The 19,017-nt window shown below is 35.8% G+C and overlaps 1 protein-coding gene across 9 annotated transcripts in view; it reads left to right on the top strand.

Moving 5' to 3' along the window:
- Add3 (adducin 3) overlaps positions 1-19,017 on the top strand; it is a 138,816-nt gene that overhangs the window by 71,001 nt on the left and 48,798 nt on the right. Inside the window, exon 1 of one of the 9 annotated variants that reach the window (XM_020183096.2) lies at positions 1,770-1,898. The exons of 7 other annotated variants lie outside the window; for them this stretch is intronic. The gene's annotated coding sequence lies outside the window, so the exon portion shown is untranslated. Of the gene's footprint in view, positions 1-1,769; positions 1,899-7,740; positions 7,896-19,017 lie in introns of those variants that run through there. One more of the 9 variants, XM_074078338.1, reaches the window with a different exon arrangement.

Here is a 19,017-nt window from a genome sequence, read left to right as displayed (position 1 = left end):
ACCTTGTCTATGCCAATAAATCATAGTATCTATTTTTGATACTAAATTTGATGTCATTGGAAGATTTTCCTCTTTATTGGAAGAGTGATTTTCAGAAGGGGGAATTTTTAAATATATTTTTATTTCTCTGTGATTGGGATATTTTATGAGTATTTTTAGCTATAAAATAATACTGGCAAGTCCCAAGAAAACTGAATCTGGATTTCATTTTGTCTCTTCAACTCTGTGTGATCTTGTGCACATTCCTGACATGTTACAAACAGCTTGTGTCTCTGAATGTGCAGTATCAATTTTCATGGTGAGAGCCCCAAAAGGAAACAGACTGATTCTTCCATGCACAAACAGCTGGGCAGTTGTGGATGGAATTAATTGCTGATATATATTGGCTGTGTTTTTCTTCTCTTGTCATTTCCTTTGCAGCTGTGAAAGTGAAGTTTGACTTGAAAACATATTTCCAGCAGTGCAAATCCAAAAAGTATCATAGATGAGATTCTTCTAATAAATATCCTACTGGTACCTTTGGGTTGTTCAGTTTGGGGGTGAAATGAAGAAGACCAAAGGAAGGCAGCAGGTGACTCATAATTACATAGATAGTTGGAAAAATAATTAAACCAGGCACTTGGATTATGAAAGGAGTATTTTAGAATGGTTAATTTATCATATGGCAAGAGTGACCTCAGTAAATCAATCAGCACCTGCTTCCTAGGATTCTGAAAGAGGATGCTCTAGGCCATCTCTCAAAATATTAAAATGCCCAGTACACCATACTGATTTATTCCTCCAATATGAGGGTGTAACAGTTGGTGAGGGTAAGGTAACAATATGTATCACTTAAAAATAGTATTTTCCTGATTTTCTCTCAAAATCTTTTCCATTGTTTTAAATCCTGTGTAAATAATTATATAATTTCTCTCTGTATATACTTGGATATTTTAATCAGAGAAACTTATTTTTTTCATGATTATATGAATTCAATAAAAATAACTAACTGCATGTACAGAAAGTAGCATTGGTTAAAATCACTTTAAACAATTATCAAATGTTTGATAATAGTTTCAATACTGACATTATTTTAGAAATAGACCTTATATTTAAATCCTGTAGAGAATATCTAATTTGGAAAAAAAATCAGAAAAAAATTTAATTAAAATTCTCATGAAATTATTTGAAAGCAGATTATAATTTTTTAAAGTACTATGTGCATACTAATGATTTTCATCAAAATAATTTTCCCTTTTATGTGAACATTCTAATGTCCTATCAAAGCAAATCTGTAAATTGCATCCCTTGTTTTTTAAAAGTGATGGCACTTGCTCATTGGTAATAAAACAATAAAATAATAGAGCATTGGTGAATAGAGAAAGTAGGTAATTTGTTTGTATTCATATTCAAGTCCCCTGAAATAGGCCAAAGTAGTGTTCTTAAGCAATGTTTCTGACATTTTGAGATACATAAAAGCTGTTGCTAAACTTAGAAGTTGGCGTGATTGGACTTCCTTTGTAGTAGTGTACTTCCACCCAACATTGTGTTGGTTGAACTGCATGATCTATCTTGTACTTAGCTCTTCTTTCTTCATGAAGAAACGTGTCTCTGTAGTTCACTCTCAGACAGGAAGCTGATCTACAAACATGCACTTTCCCTGATTCTTTGAGGAGGATCACCCATTAATTTTGACTGAAGCCCTGAAAAATGTTGTGGCAATATTAATGATCAGTTTGCTCTTACTGAAATCTGCCTGGGTGTGTTGTTTCCCCCAAAGTGGGCTCCACCCTTACTCTAACCACAGCAGAGTGTGGATATCTTGCTGTTTAAAACAAAGTTCATTTTTAGGGCAGCATTGCATCAGAATTGCCACACAAAAACCAACTTAAGAAATGTACAGCAGCTTCATTTTTTTTGTAAGTAATGGATTGTCTATTGTAATACTGATAGCTCACAGCTTAAGGGGAAGCATAGATAAGATAGATGGTTAATCTTGCGCCAGCTGCTAATAACATGCAGTGTTCTTTGGGAGGAACCTGTGGCTTTATCACTCAACTAATTATTTTCTTTTAGTTCATTTGTCTGCTTTTTATTCTTAGTCAATTTACTGAATTAGTCTTATCTTTAACTGTTTGGGGATGACATTGACAGTTTAAAGGAAGGAAAACACTAGTAGTCTCCCAAATGTGCTCATTATTTAACATAAATGTGTTTGAAGTAGTGTTTTGTACTGAATTTATTAGACCCTTTTATAGCTTAATCTTGCAATACTGCATCTCGAGACATCGTGGCATGAACTTTGTGTGTAAGAGTGGGTTCATTGAATTAAAAAAAATAGGCAGCATCTAAAGAGCCTTTATTTCTGTCATAATGATGCTTTGTCCTGTTGCTGTTGGTTATTTGTCAGAAGAGTTGGGGCAGGCTGCAGCCCAAAGTTCTGTTCCATGCCTTGGCAAATTCTGCAGTTCCGTGCCTCTGTGTTCTCTAGAGTTTGTGACGTGAATGGTAAGTTGAACTATGAGGTCCGTGTTCAACAACTTTTTTTCTTTACAGTGGAGCATGACCCTCCACCCCCGTATTGAGATTCTGTTTGTACCTGAGTTTTAAATGCCTATGAAGTGTTCAATTATACACTGATGGAAGTGAACATGCTGAGAGATGGCTATGCTTTGTGATATTTGTACTGAGTTTTGGCTCCCTGTGTGGTGTGTTCATTGTCCACTGTTTTAAAGGGGTAGACACACCCATTAAGTGCAAGTAAGTTCACTTATAATCAAAGTTGAATGTTGAAAATGGCAGATTTCTATAATGTGTTATCCTTTTTGGTCTCAGACTTCATGACATCTCCTTGCTCTGCTTCCTCTTTGTAACTTGGTTGTAATTGTATTTAGCTGTCTTCTAACTTCACAAGGAAGTAAGAATAAAGTAAAAGTCTATTATTACAGAAGAAATCACTAGCCTAAGGAATCAAGAGACTGAGTCACTTCTTTGGGCATTAGTTTCTTCACCTATAAAATTAGGAATTTGGGTTAGCTCTCCAAGATCTTTTCCAACTTAGATCCCTAAATCTCTTGTAAAGACACATGCTTATTTCAAAAACCTTAAAAGCAATGTATTAGAATTGAGGAAATAAGTTTAGCTGTTAACTCAGTCATTTTTATAAATGATATGAAAACTAGTTTTTCTTTAAATAAGTTGTGTCTTTTGGGAATTTTGGAAATTTATTTTTTAAATATTGGAGAAGTTTAAGTGGCTATATATCATTCCCTCACCAAGAAAATGAATTTCTAGATTGAAAGGAGGCCAGCCTTTCACAACAGTAGATGTTCACCCTCCTGAAGTCACTTTTAGTTGTATAGTTTTGGGTATGTGGCTCAAACTTTTTAAAAATATATTTTGCATCAAGGCCCAATACACACATATACCACTTAGTCTCAGAAATAAATTCTGTTACAGTACAGAAAACAATTGCACATGGTGGCACACAACTGTAATCCCAGCTATGCAGGAGATGGATATGGGGAGGATTGAGGTTCAAAGCCAATCCCAGTAAAAAGTTAGCAAGACTTCTTCTCAACCAATAAAAACAGGGCACAGTGATGTGTATCTGTCATCCCAGCTACATAGGGATACAAATAGAAGGATCATGGTCCTGGTTGGCTGGCTCAGGCAAAACACAAGACCATTTAGAAAAATAACTTGGGCTCAGGGTGTGGCTCAAATGGTAGAGCACCTGTGTAGGAAGTATGAACCCATGAGTTCAAACATCAGTACCTCCAAAACAACATCACTACTAAAAAGAAAAAAACTATTTTCAGATTCATTTCAAAAGACGTTGGTTTCAGGCTACTGAGCTACATGACCTCTGCCATCCCTTTGAGCTCTGGGAGCATAGAGTTAGATTTAGTCTTCACTGTTGTGTCAGAGCAAATTTGCCAGCCACTTTGCTGTTAAATACTGAAATTAGATGATTTTTCTAAAAATTGATTTTAATTTGGAACTTTTATACAAATCATGAGTTAATACATAATCTCTAGAATAATTATTACTCTAAAACACTAAAATAAATAAAAATAATTTCTTGTAATAACTACATAGTATAAAGAAAATGGAGTGAATTTTTTTTTTTTTTTGGCGGTGCTGGTGTTTGAATTTAAGGCCTCACACTTGCTCTACTACTTGAGCCACTCTGCCAGCCCTTTTTTGTGTTAGATATTTTCAAGATAGGGTCTCGAGAACTACTTACCTGGGCTGGCAAGTTGTGACCCTTCTGATCTCTACCTCCTTACAGTAGCTGAGTCCCTGATGCTGGCTGTAGTGAATATTTTTGCCAGGCCCTATAAAACTGCTCCACAATCCCTCTGTTCCAGCATACTATTCAAATTTTATATATGCATACCCTATTCGTGAAAACTAACACATGTACCCTGACATGGCAAGTGTTGGAAAGTGTTTTCTAGAGAGTTAGATGCGATGTGTCATGTAGATTAGATAGCGTCAGTGTACTATTGGTAAACCCCTTCTTCATCTTCCTTACCAGAAAGAGGTCTTTCCTTCCCAGGGTCCTACAGAAGTTTCTTTCTCTGCTTTAATGTAGTATGTAAAAAATAAAATGCATATGATAAAAGATGAAATAATATAGAAGGATATCTGACAAAATGTCTCTTTCCCACCCTAATCCCCTCATCCTTACTCCCTTAAAGGGAATTTTCTTCTCATTTTCCTGGCAAATTTCTATGAATATGAATATGTATGTATTTATATATGTATGTAGGTGTACTTGGATATCTTTTTTTGAAAAGCCATTATAAAATTAAGCTATATGTATCATTTAGTGTTTAGCTCATTCTCTTTTACTAACAGTTACAATGAAAATAATGGGTTTCATTATTACATGATCATGCATTTATATAATATACTTTGATCATATTCACCCCACCCATTACTCTTTCTGTCTCCTCCCTTCTCCTCCACCCTGACTGATCCCCTTCATCGTCCCAAACACAGTCCCCTGTCTACTTGCTATCCTCAGCCATAAAGAAAAATGAAATCTTATCATTTTCAGGTAAGTGGATAGAACTGGAGAACATCATTCTGAGCGAGGTCAGCCAGACTCAGAAGACCAAAAATCATATGTTCTTCCTCATATGCGGACTTTAGATCTAGGGCAAATGCAGCAATGTGGTTGGACTTGGATCACAAGACAAGGGGAGAGCACATACGGGAGATACAGGAATAGGTAGAAAACCCAAAACATGAAAATGTTTGTCCCCACTCTAGAGGAACTAACACAGAAACCTTAAAATGACAGGTTATCATGAGCAGGGGATCAGGAACTAATGTAAAAATCAGTTAGAGTTGAATCAACATGGGTTGTAACACATGGGTACACATGTGTTAACATGTGAAGGGTCACATGTTAGGAATCTCTCTGTATAGCTATCCTTAACTCAACTAGCAAAAACACTTTGTCTTCCTTATTGTGCTTGTGTCTTTTCTTCAACAAAATCAGTGATAAGGGCAGAACGGGACCTGTGGAACTGAGGGGGGGGGGAGAGTGGGGGAGGGGGGCAAGGTGGAGAGATGACCCAAACAATGTATGCACATGTGAATAAATGAACAATTTAAAAAATCTAGATTCTGCTATAAGAGAAAACATTTTGTGATATTTTCTTTCTGTGTCTGGCTTATTTCATTTAATTTCAATCTAGTTCCCTATGCATGATATAATTTTGTTCTTTATGACTGAAAAATAGTCCATTGTATATATAGTAAATTTTCTTCATTCATTTATCTCTTGATGTGCTGCTAGCCTGATTTCCATGACTTGTCTGCTGAGAGCAGTGTTGTAATAAACGTGGGTGTGCATGTCTAAGTCTTCTGAATGTTGACTTTGACTCCTTTCGCTACATACCCAGGAGTGGTATACTCCTTCTACCTCTGCCTCCTGGGTATGCACCATCACACCCAGCTCTGTTGCTTACTTTCCCAATGATAGCCATTGTGACTAGGGTGAGATGAATCTCAGTGTAGTTTTGATTTGCATTTCCCTCATGACTAAGGATGTTGGATACTTTTTTCATATATTTATTGGCCATTTGTACTTCTTGAATTGTCTGTTCAGTTCATTTGACCATATATTGATTGGATTATTTGTTCTTTTGGAGTTTAATATTTTGTGTTCTTTATGTATTCTGGATGTTAATTCCCTGTTAGATGAATGGCTGGGAGAGATTTTCTCCCATTATGTAGGCTGTCCCTTTATGCTAGTGATTGTTTCTTTTGCTGTACAGAAACTTTTTAATTTGATATAATCGCATTTGCCGGTTCTTTCTATTACTCCTGTGCCATTGGATTACTATTCAGAAAGTCTTTGCCTATGCCTGTTTCCTCTATGTTTTATCTACTAGTTTCAGATTTTCCCATCTAATTTATATTTTATTAAGGTCTTTGATCCATTTTGAATTGATTTTGTATAGGGTGAGAAACAGGGGTCTGGTTTCAGTCTTCTACATACACATACCCAGTTTTCCCAGCAACATTTGTTGAAGAGGCTGTCTTTTCTGAAAAGTATGTTTTAGGTACTTGGTCAAGTATCAGATGGCTGTACTTTGTTACCCTGACTCTTCTCATTTACGGAGCCACACAGAGGAACCTTCTAATCCACCATTTTATCCAGAAGCTCTATCCCTATCTTTTTAAGGGAATGTTTAGTACTGTATAGTACTTCAGTGTATGCATAGATACATTGCTCTCTTGATGGATAGCTGGATATTTTGAAGTTGATTCTCATGCCCTCTCTGTCAGGTATATTTTGCTCTCAGTATTTTCTTCTATCTTCATTTTGGGATGGAACCAAGGGGGCTATAGCAAAAGATAATGCTGTGCGAAAATGGAGAAAACCCTCACCCACTTGTCTTCATCTGATGAGGTATCCTACAGGTAGGCCCCACTATCCCAGGCACTTATTAATTGGTAAGAACTGACCTGGAAGGGAGTAATTCCTCAGCACAGTAGTGAAAAAAATATTGGATTCAAAGTCAGGTAACTTGAGTGTGAGATTATGGGACTGTGTGAGCAGGTAGCAGGTCACCTTGATCCTCAGTTTTACCATCTATAAAATGAGAAGTTGGGACAGATGAATTTTAATGCTCTTCCAACTGAATATTTATATAGTATTTTTGTTGGAATATTGATTTAAGCTATATAACCCAAATTATATGAAATTTTTGTTTTCATATTGAAAACTTTTATATATAGTATGTGGTCTATAATTTATTTGACTTGCCACGTGGTCTAACTATTTGAAAGTTTAAGAATGTAAAGAAGAGAAGCAAAGTAGATAATTTCTATTTTATAGAAATTATCTTTTTATTTAAAAATCATTTTTAAGAGTATAAATTCCATTCTAGAAGTAAAAGCAAGTCCTTTGATCAAGCTTAAATACTTGAGGGAAAATAGTGTGAGGTGATGTTAGCATTTAAAATGAATCCTTATAATTTTCAATGAGTCTAGCAATTTAGAGCTAATCCTTGGGGCTTCAGCTTTTTTGTTTTAAATGTTTTCAGATTGTAGCCCTGTATTCCAGCTCCTTGCTTCCTTAGATGCTGAAATTGACATGACTTGACATAACTAAGGGTTTCTGACTTGGTGCTGAGGAAGCAGCCTTTGAGGTGAACTGTGTACTGTTACCCTACCAGCAAAGTTATAAAGTTACACAGCAAAGTTATAAAGTAACAAAAGAAGGAATTTTTGCTGCATCATACACAGGATATATAGTATTGCCTGTTTCACAATTTTAATCTCATATTCTCAAATGACAACAGCTCTAATAGTTGTAATATAAGAACTTCATCATTTGAATTCTGTAATTGCAACTGGAAGATAAAAAGGCATTTTTTTTTGGCCTGGAGGTAAGGGAGTATGTGTTTGTGTGCTGGTTACCATAGCTTCTTGTTAGAATGCTTGATATACCTTAAATAAGTACACTTTTCTAAAACTCGAGATTATCTGTTTCTCCATGGAATGCTAAATAGTTACTTGTATTCCATGTTAATTTTCATGTAAATTGACATAGTTCTGTTTAGCAAAATGTATTGAAGTTCTAGAAACCAAACACTGCATTAAATGGTGAGAGGACTCAGGCGACTGAGATAACCACTGGAATCTCCTAGAATGACGGCTGTTTGTATTTCTTTCTTGTTGAAATTTTCTAATATCCATTGGTGAGTGGAACTTAGCAAAAAAAAAAAAAAAAAGTTCTATAAATTTGAATCTATGAAAATATAGGAAGACAGTGTATTTTGGTGTTATTTTACAATACTAGGGTTATTTTCAGTGTTTAAAAAGGGATTCTTAATGTCTCATTAAGGCAGATATCAATCACTGTGGGACACACTCTTCTGTATATGGATGTGCTGGTGATTGCTTCTTACTACTTGAATTCTAAATGAAATAAACAATGTCGTGGTACTTGAACTAATTAATTGAGCCTCAGTTTTTTCCCTACCAAAATGTATATGAGATATGAAAGCCTGATGGAATTATTGTGCTTCATATATGATGCCTTTAAAATTACTTTTTGAAACTAAGCTTGAATGTGGTCTCAGAATGTTCTGATAACACATCCTGATAGATTCTTTGTCCAATTACCCCGTCCATTGTGGCACTGATGACTAAGGAAGTTCTCCATGGTTAGGAATATACAGGATGCTGCAGTCTACAGGATGTTGAACAAACTTTGTCTAAAACATTTGAAGCCAATTTAGGAACACATTCCCATGATAGCAAAATCAGGCAAATAGATTATAGATTGAGCTGAAGAAGAAAGCCATTTTAAACGTGTGTGTGTGTGTGTGAGAGAGAGAGAGAGAGAGAGAGAGAGAGAGTGAATAAATGAATTCTCATCATTCTGGTCAGCTATGCATTCCCAGAAGGAATTGCTGGTGTCTGGCTAGGATCCTGTGACACACAGTGGGAATTCACTTCCTATCAGGAAATGCTGATTTTCAGTGTACTATCTTGTTGAGACAACCACAGTGAACAATAGACCATTAACATTTTAGAGCAACAAGTGTCATAACTAAGCCAATATTTGCTTTGTTTTGAGTATTACTATAAAAAAAGTCTTTGGCTAGGCTTCAGGATACATTGGACCATCAGTAGCTGCTAAACATAAAAGCCATGATAGTAAAAATGAACAGAGAAGAAAAAAGTGCTTGAAAAATGGAGATGGACTTTTGCAAGCTCACTCTACTCGCTCACTTCCTGTGCATTCAGAGACAAGAATAAATTACTTCTCAACTAGTAAAAACCCTTGTTCCTTCCTATTACTGCTTATACTCTCTCTTCAACAAAATCAGAGATAAGGACAAAATAGTTTCTGCCGGGTAACGAGGGGTAAGGGGGGGTAAGGGAGGGAGCGGTTGGAGGGGGGGAAATGACCCAAACATATCATTATATGCACATATGACTAAAAGAAAAAAAAAAGAATAAATTACTTCAGACATATCTTTTGGTATGTAAAATGTTCATTTAAAAGGCTACTTTGAGTTTTGAGAGCCACACTGTGAAACTGGTATAAAGGAAAAGAAAAAGGTCTTAAACTCAAGTTTCCCTTTGAAATACCAAACCCTCTTATAAGCTATCATATTCAGTTTGGGGATATTTATATTTAAAAATATGTTTGGTGATACTACTTATTTGGGGATTGACAACTTTTTTAAAGATCTATTTTCATAACAGAAAGAAGTAAAGTTCATGTAAATGGGTGGTCAGCTAGTATCTAGTTGCTGCTATAATTTGGTAAAGTTACAAAATTTCAGAGCTAGAAAAGAACATAGAGGTCATCTGCTCAAACCTCTGCATTTTATGTGTGAAGAAATTCAGATCTTTACCTCTTCATTGAAATCATCCTTTAATATCTTAATCCAAAAATCTTTAGCAACCCTCAAATATTGGATATCTTGTGTGTCTGTCTGTCTTTTGGCAGCTGTCATAAACTGGTTTTTATTGTCAGTTACCTTTTTCATATGCATTGTATATATGTTTTATTTCTCTCCTGATTAAACTAGAAGAAAGTCCTTAAGGGAAGGAACCAGACCTGTATCTTATATTTCTTTATATTCTTTCCCTAATGGCTGAATTAATATTTCCTGACTAGATCAGCAGTTATTTTTGGGTTTTGATTTTTGAAAAATTACATTTTGTAGCATTATTTGATCTGGTCTCAGAACATGGCAGTAAGTATAGATATTTTTTTAAGTAACCTTTTTTATTTCTTCACAGTTTTTCTCTAATGACTTCAGTCTGATTAAGGCATTTCAAATATAGGTCATAATATTCATTACTTCAACCACCTGTGTGCCTGGTCAGTTTGATCAAACCATAGAAGGTCCAATTCTTACTGGTTTATAAGACAAGTAGAGAGTGGGATTTTAGGAGTCAGTGGTTCTTCTGAGTAACTGTTAAGTGAACAGTAAAGAAAAGAGAAAGATGGCAACTCGGTTTCTGAGAGAAGACAGACATACTCAAGTGATTTAAAGTCAAAACCAATTTATGACAAAGTGTTTTAGAATCATTGAGATGGGATGGGGAGGCAAATTTCACTTTTAGTGGTACTGAAGTTTGAACTCAGGACTGTGCACTTGCAAGGCAGGCACTCTACCACTTAACCACAACCCCAGTCCTTCTGGCCCTTTTTGCTTTAGGTCTTGTGTTTTTGGTCAGGTCAGCTTTAGACTGCTATCCTCCTATCTAAGGCTGCCCTTGTAGTTGGGATCACAGGTGTATACTACCACACCTGATTTATTGATTGAGATGGGGGTCTAATTTTTTTTTTTTTTTTTGGTCTGGGCTGGCCCTGAACCTCCATCCTCCCTATCTCTGTTTCTCAGGTAACTGAGATTATAGGTGTATATTGCCATGCCTGGCATTTGTTTTTTTCCGTATATGGATGTGCTAGTAAGTTGAGTCACCTCCTGTCAGGGAAGGCTGAGGAAGTCTTTATGAAAGGAGTTGGCTTTTGAATAAGACCCCAAAGTGTAGACTCATATTTGGATGGATGGAGATGAGAAGGGAAAACAGTCCACAGGTGTAAGAAATAACAACAACAAGAAGTGGCTTTTGCTTGGAAGAACCATTTCCTTCTGAACCTAGCAGGGATTGACGTTTGAAGGTTTTTCTGTCCTTTTTTCAGGGCCTGTGTTTCAAAACAAAACAAAACATAAAAACCAGGCTGATACCTAAGTCATTTTTAAAGATAGAACTCCAGGATGCTTTCTTTTTCTCCCCCTCCCCCCAGGAACTAGAAAAAGGTGTTTTGGAAATTTATAGTGGTGGTTTCCTGGTTCTGTTCTCAGTTGCTACCAAGGGTGTAGTACTCCTGTTACCTTTTAGATGTTTAAAATAAAACTTTCAGCCCTTTACAAGGCTATAGAACCATTCCTTGACAATAGAGATTAAGTAGATACAAAATATTTGCCCAACTCTAGAGAGCAACTGAAGTTACTAAGCTCCATGAAGATAGCTCTTTATTTGACAATAACGTACTTGATGTAGGCTTTTAAGTCCAGCTAAATAGACAGTGTAGAACTAAGCTGTGAGTCTAGTCTTTGTGAGCCTCAGAAACACAAGAATCCTACTTCAGCCTGAATTTAAAATATAGCAAGCAATTTAAGTGGACCCTTCAGGCTTGTGTGAGTGGGCACAAAAAGCTGAGTCATAAAATTTAGTGAATTACCTTGAAAGCTTGAAAGAAAACCATTCTTCTTATTTAAAAATATTATAAATTGCTTTAAATTCCTATGAAAATAACCCCCCCACCCCATCTGTTCTTGTGTTAACTTTGAATACATGCTTACGAAACCCTTAAAATCAAGACATTGGAACTTGAGCTATTAAGTGCTTTTGTTTTCAAAGAAGTTAACATTTTATTTACTGTACAATAGTTTCTAAAATGAGTTACCAAAATCTTTAATTAAAGGAGACTTTTTAAAAATGTGGTTCATATCTTAAATTAACAGATGGTGTATTCTGAATTCTACATTCTGTGCATGTAGATATTGTGAAAAGTATTGAGTAAGATAAATTGAGGGATTGGGCAAGTTACAGCGTCTCTTAGAACTTGTTTCTTCATATGGAAAAATAAGCGAGAACAAAACTTAATTTGTCAAATCCTTTTGAATTCCAAGAATGCTATTTCTCTTTTCGTTCTAATTAGATAATACCTGTGAAGACGGCATTTCTTAGAAGAATTATTTGTGCTCATAAATTAATGTTTTTCTTATTATACTTTGAAGGTATAAACGTTACATTCTTTATCTGTTTTAAATCACATTTCTGGTTTTTAACCTTCTTCCATAAATTTAATGAATTAGTTTAATGCTTTCTCTTTTCCCCTGAATTTGATATTAGACTTTTTAGATCTTTCAGGTTTTCTTACTTTTTATTGAGTTTCCAGATAGTGGTTGAAAATGTAGGTTATTGTCTCTGTATCTTCTCACTTGACTCAAGCCGCCTTACTATCTCTTCATGTCAGGAAAGAATCTCTGTCCTTTTTCTCTTATATGAATTAACTAGGTGTCATGAAACACCAAAACGTATGCACATGCTTCAAAGTTCTTATTCATGTCAACTGGGCTCTACTTTTCAAAGCCAAATTCTGTATTCTTTATCAGAACAGAACCAAGATCTCTTTAATATTCTGGATGAAACATGAGGCATATATATTTTAGATGCCAGCAAGATCCATTTCCCTTTTTTAAAGCTCATAATTTACCATTCTTGCTTAGATTGCACTTTGTGGATGATTGAATTTGGTGAATGACCAGGAGATCTTTTTTAAATTTATTTTGATTTGATAGATTCCCGAGTATCATATCCTAGGCTTTGTTCTTTTATGTTCAAGTGAATTTCATTTTAGGAAGATATATATTTTTTATAAGAGATCACATTGGAGGTAAGAATTTAGATTTGAAGCTGGGGTGGGGAAAGAGTTGGAAAGATTTACCAAAGGATCTTAACAAGTTTAAGTTTGAAATGACTCAAAATTTGGAAACCCCAGTAGGGGTGGGGTGAAGAGGTTAGAGTTACATCACAGTATACTGACAAAGAACTCAGACTCTAGAGCCAGTCTACTTGAATTTGCATTTCAGCTCCATACACAATTCTTAGAGTGACCTTGGGCAAGTAACTTCTCAGCTTGTTTGTTCATCTGTTAATTGAGATAATAGCATCCACTTTTTAGGGCTGTTATGAGGGTTAAGTGAGTTAAAACATGTTAATCTGTAACATGGTGTTAAGCAATAGTAGCGGATGCTTTAGTGATCATTTCCCCTTCTTACCATGTAAAACATTTATTACAATGCAAAGAAATTTCTGTTCAGAATCTGGATAGATTAGAACACTCATCTTTTCTGTGGTTTCAGATTTCCATGGAAAAGATAGAGACCATGTCAAATATAGGATTCATACATAGAACTTCAGTTGTGAGAATGTTTGGAGTTATCTTATAGAGAAACAAGAAAGGGATTTAGGCTGACTAAGTGTGAGTAAAGGGGTGCAGGATTAATAATTCAGCAACGCTTTTATCTGTTTCTTAATAAACAAAATGACAGCCAAGCATCAGAGTGGGAACCAACAGCAAGACTGACTTAATGCTGAGCTGCTAAGCCAGTTTCTTAGGGTTTCTTATAACCTCAGGGGCCCAGAGCCTGGTGTGATGCTAAACTGATCCCTAATGTAAAGGAAGGGGCAGAGAGGCAACATTATGTACTCATGACAAGAAACTAAGTAACCTGAGCAAGTGACATTTTAAATTCACCCCTGCTTAGGTAAAAAGACATTCATTCCATCAAACTAATATCTTACGATTTGATAACTTTCAGCTATCATGAAAGCAGTAGAGCCAATTGCAGTTTAATTTGTGATTGTGAATCTTGACAGGGTTTTACAAAGAATTTTCTGTTCAGAATCTGATGTGATAAGAACACTCATATTTTCTTGCCTCAGATTTCCTTGAAAACATTGATAGGCAGCCTAACATTGTCATTGGCAAAGGCCATGCCATTGTGGAAAATACATATTTGGCATTGTCCGATTTCAAATGCTTTGTTTGGGTTACTGTTTGATGTTTGTTATTTCTAAAGAGTTGACTTTGATTCTGCAAAAGTGTGCTATCTATCTACATTATTACGATGGTAAAATGTTTCCTGCAATACATATTAAGACAAAAATTCTGTTGGAACAGTATAGTTTTCTAGGGCTGCCACATCGAAGTACTGATGTGGGAGTCTGTGTGCAATGGTGATTGCCGGGAACTTTGTCTTGTGAAATTGAAGAATAAAAGTCATGGATAATGGGGAGCAGAGTTTATTAAGCAGAGAGGAAAAGAGCAGAGATACTCCCCCATGGGAGGGGTCTCAGAAAGGTGAACTTCTCGAAGTTCCTTTGTCTAGGGGTTTTATAAAGGTACTTATTTCCTGGTTGAAGTAGAGCTGACCATGTGATTGGGCCATTCATAGGATGCATGTCTGCACCAGCCCATGGGCATCACAGGGACACTGTGTATGTCCCTCTTTCTTCTCCCAATTACCTCTGGGGTCTGGCACACAAATCAAGCACCCTGTCAGGGTATAGATCATGTGTTGTTCGTGTGCCATGACAGTTTCAAGGCCTAGGCAAGTGGTTTCAAGACTCCCCAAGTCCTGCTTATCGCTTCTCTATGTCCTTGGTAAATTTCTGTTGAGAACTCCCTGTCCCTGCCCTGCCTAACAGTCTCTACCTCATAGCTCAGTACCACAAAACCGTGTAGCTGAAAAGAACAGAAATTCTCTTACAGCTCTAGAAGTACAAAATCATGGTGTCAGCAGACTGGTTCCTTCTGGGAGTTCTGGGGAAAATCTGTACCATGCCTCTCTCCTAGCTTCTAGAAGTTGCACAAGTCCTTGGAATTCCTGCAGCTATACTAGTGCCTCATGAGCCTTTTTCTGCATGTGTCTCCTCTGTGTCCACATTTCTTTCACCTTCCTCTTATAGACATTAGTTACTGGATTTAGAGTCTACCCTAATCCAGTATAGCATCATCTTAATTTGATTCGCAAATGCCCTATTCAAATAAGGTCATGTTCTGCAGTTCTGGAGACATGAATGGGGGGGCAGGCAACACTTCAACCCTACTCAGTATAGATGCTCCTTAACTTTTATCAGGGTTGCTTTCTGATAAATCGTCATAAGTTGAAAATGCAGTTAACATGTCTAACCTACCAAATGTCATAGCTTAGCAACATAGTACATTGCACAGTTTTGGTTGTGTTCATAATTGCATGGCTGACTGGATGTCATAAATCACTGCCCTGTCCAGCATCAAAAGATAATATTCCTTGGGCTGGTGGAGTGGCTCAAGTAGCAGTGCACCTGCCTAGCAAGTGTGAGGTCCTGAATTCAAACCCTACTACCTCTAAATATTAATAATGATAATATCCCACTGACATAATGATTACCTGAAAAAAGCTCAAAATTCAAAGTACTGTTTCTACTGATTGTGTACTGCTTTCACACCATCATAAATTTTAAAAATTGTAAGTTGGGGACTGTCTGTACACTATGTAAAACTTTAGATCTAAAGGATGATTCCTTTGAAAAAAAGTTATTTCTAAAAAAAAAGCTATTTTGTGAGATATTTCTGAGATTAATTAGCATCTCTTTCTGTGGACTTCCACTTAAAATTATTATCAGATTTACAAAGTGAGGGGTTATAACAAAGAAGTGTTTGTGAAAGTAATTTTCAGGTTCCATTTCTTGTGCTTTAGTAAGCTGCATTTTTATGGCTCAATGTTAGGATTTCCAAAAAGAAAACAGATCTAGTTACAGTTATCTTGAAACCTTACCAGCCAAAATATAAGGCAGAAATGCCTCCTTCAAATCACACTTCTTTGTAGGAACTGAATGTTGAGTTACTACCTACAGGTTAGGGATTAACTTTTACAGCTGTATTTTATGTTATAGTAGTGAAAACGAAAGTCTTTAGTTGAAATACCTGAAAGAATAGAACAAAGTCTTGGATTAGTCACACCCTCTGTTCCTCTTTTTTTTTTCTTTTTTCCCCCCTCCACTTTTAAAAATAAGGCACTTTGTCTCACTTTTGGTACCTTTCCAGCCCTCCCCATCCCCACTGATCACAATGACTACTTTAGGAATGAAACATACAAGTAGTCTGTAGTAATAGATCAGTTTTATAGACTAGCCTTTTGGGTAAATGTTTTCTCTTTACAAACTCAACTCATTTTTAATAATGTGCTTTGTAGAATTGTTTGCATTTCTTCAGATTGAGGAAATAGAACTTCCTCAGTTAAAAATCAATCTCAGCTTAAGAAATTGACAGATGTAAGACTGGAATTTGGGGAAATTAAATTTTCTGTATTATTTGTGTCCCAATATTATATACTTGGGAAACAAATTGACTGAGAGTTGGTATTGTAGTAATAGGTAACAGTGAATTTGACTTCAAAAATGATTGTCAAGAAGAAGCAGGGACTTCTTGATTTTTAAAACTCAGTTCTGTACAAATATTTAAAAATTAAAATAATTAAAAAGACATGAGGTTTGTGGGAGTTGATACAGGGGAGGTTAAGTTTTTTGTTTGGTTTCTGGTCTGGTCTGAGTTTTTTTTGGCGGGGGAGGAGAGGGCCCAGGTGGGCTACCAAATGGTAATGAGCCAAAGATTTAAGATATCTCTAGAAACTAAGAGCAATGAATCTTTCATTAAATTTCATAATCTCTAGTAATTCCACTTTTTGTAAACCTCTCGTTTATCATGAGCTGTCAAGTGTCTGGATAGTTTCCTAGATCTCAGTTTTTAAAATTTCATGGATCCCAGGGGACTCAATAATGGAAACTAAGATAACAGAACTGAATGTCCAAGTAGCAATCCACTGGTCTTTGTCAACTTTCTCTTAGGGGGAAAAAAAAATCCTCCTTTTATTTTTGTTCTTAACCATTTCCAAACACTCCATGTTGAAGACAAATGATGACTATGGACAAATATATAGAATGTTCATCATAGGAACCATTTGTTTTTGCATCCTGCAGGGTACTTGAGACATTGCCTTTCTTCGGTTGATTATTTTCCTCAGTATTTTATGGAGTTCTAAATATATTTTAATACATGTTTGCATGTGATTTATATGCTGCATATTTATATTATGTATACAGTTTATGTCTATATTTTAGGTATAATATGAATCATACAGAGACACTTAGTTCATTACTTACTTTTCCCAATGATTTGTTTTTCTGCACTGCAGGGAATCAAACCAGGGCCTTGTATATGCTGGGCAAATGCTCTACCACTGATCTACACACCCAGCCTTTTCCAGTGCATTTATATTGAGAACAGTCCCAACTAACATAGTAGACATTTACTACTCCCAGCCTTTTCCAGTGCATTTATATTGAGAACAGTCCCAACTAACATAGTAGACATTTACTAGGTATGAACTTTGTGAAGATGTACTTCCTCTGAACTTTCACGTTTGTAATTCTACCCCTTTGCATGGCCTTATAATTGCTAAATACCACCTAGTGGTGATAAAGGTTATTTTGAGGTTACCAATGTTATGTTGTTACCTACCAGCATCTAAGCAAGTAACTGCTTCTCTTCCTACCCCCTATTTTTCCCTCCCCCTACTCTTCAAGTACAAAAGTCTCTTCAGTTCATTCTTCCTTGTAATAGGTAGTACAGATCAATAAAATATCCTTCATCAACTATTGGTATTTCATTGAAAAAAGAGATTCGATTTATCTTTGATATTGTCCAGTGGGGAATACCTTTTGCCTTGGATCACTTTGATGAATGATTATGTTGTACTTACTGCCCTGTGCTTATATTCGAGCAATGTACATTAGGTTTAGGGTTGCATCTAACTACTTTGTTCCAGTTATACAATCACAGGGAGACTTTTTTGTGTGTGTGTTTGCTATAATAATTTGTCTTAATTATCATTGTTACTTATAAAACAAAATTTAAAAACAAAACAAAACTTTTTTAGTTTAGTTTTAGTCAATTGGTGTGCCTACCAATTGACAGTTTTATCTTAAGTGAATGCTTAGCCATTGTCAACTTCCATAAAGTGCAGGACACTTAGTAGCCAGCAGGTTGTTGTTATTATCACTAGTTTATTTTGCTATTGTTGTGCTTTTCTCCTCCCTCCCCCACACACACTTTAAGTTAGATTTTAGACTAAGGATCAGACTCTTTCAAAATGATGCTCAGTTAGCTTTAGAGATAAAAGGTGAAACTTAAACACAATTTATTATTACCCAGGGCACAATCAATATCATTTTGTTGTAGCCACTAAATAATACATAGCGTTGTCTGTCAGATTAATAATTATAACTTCCAAAATACTGATGAGTACCCACATGGTCTTCTTTTTGTTTAGAACTCAGAATTGTGTAGAGTGTTCATGATATTTTATGATGCCGTTTATCATTGCTTGCTTTATTAAGCTTCATAGTCTGCCCATTTCCTAATACTGCTTACCACATGAATCTTACTCACATCCTTTGCTAACTACAAGTGGAAAAGCAATACATAAGATGAAGGACCCTGAGAAAGCAATATGATGTAGTGGAGAGAGGCATCAACCCTGAGGGCACTTGATGTGTGATCTTGGGCACATCTCTAATAAAACCTCTTCATTAGTTACCTGATCTGGAGAAGCAGAATTCGGATTAGTCATTCTCTAGTTAATTTTTGCTTTAAAGTAAAAAAGTAGACCTTGACATATTGGTAAAATGTTAATCTTGAATAACTTAGTTACTTAAAATGTGTTTCTTTAATAGTCAGGTCAAACCACCATTCTACAGCTATCTCACTCGCATCTACTCTGTGCATACTAAATTGATAGACCATTAATTCCATCAATTAAGACCATTCTGAATTAAGACCATTCAGAATAATTAGAATTTTAGTCTTTATAGCCTTATTTCCCTCAGCCAATGATATTTATAAAATACAAACATAAACATGGTGTA

Source organism: Castor canadensis, chromosome 7 (assembly GCF_047511655.1).
Source record: "Castor canadensis chromosome 7, mCasCan1.hap1v2, whole genome shotgun sequence".
NCBI classification, from domain to species: Eukaryota; Metazoa; Chordata; class Mammalia; order Rodentia; family Castoridae; genus Castor; species Castor canadensis.
Note: the sequence above shows the minus strand (reverse complement) of the source record. Positions and strands in the feature narration are given on the sequence as shown.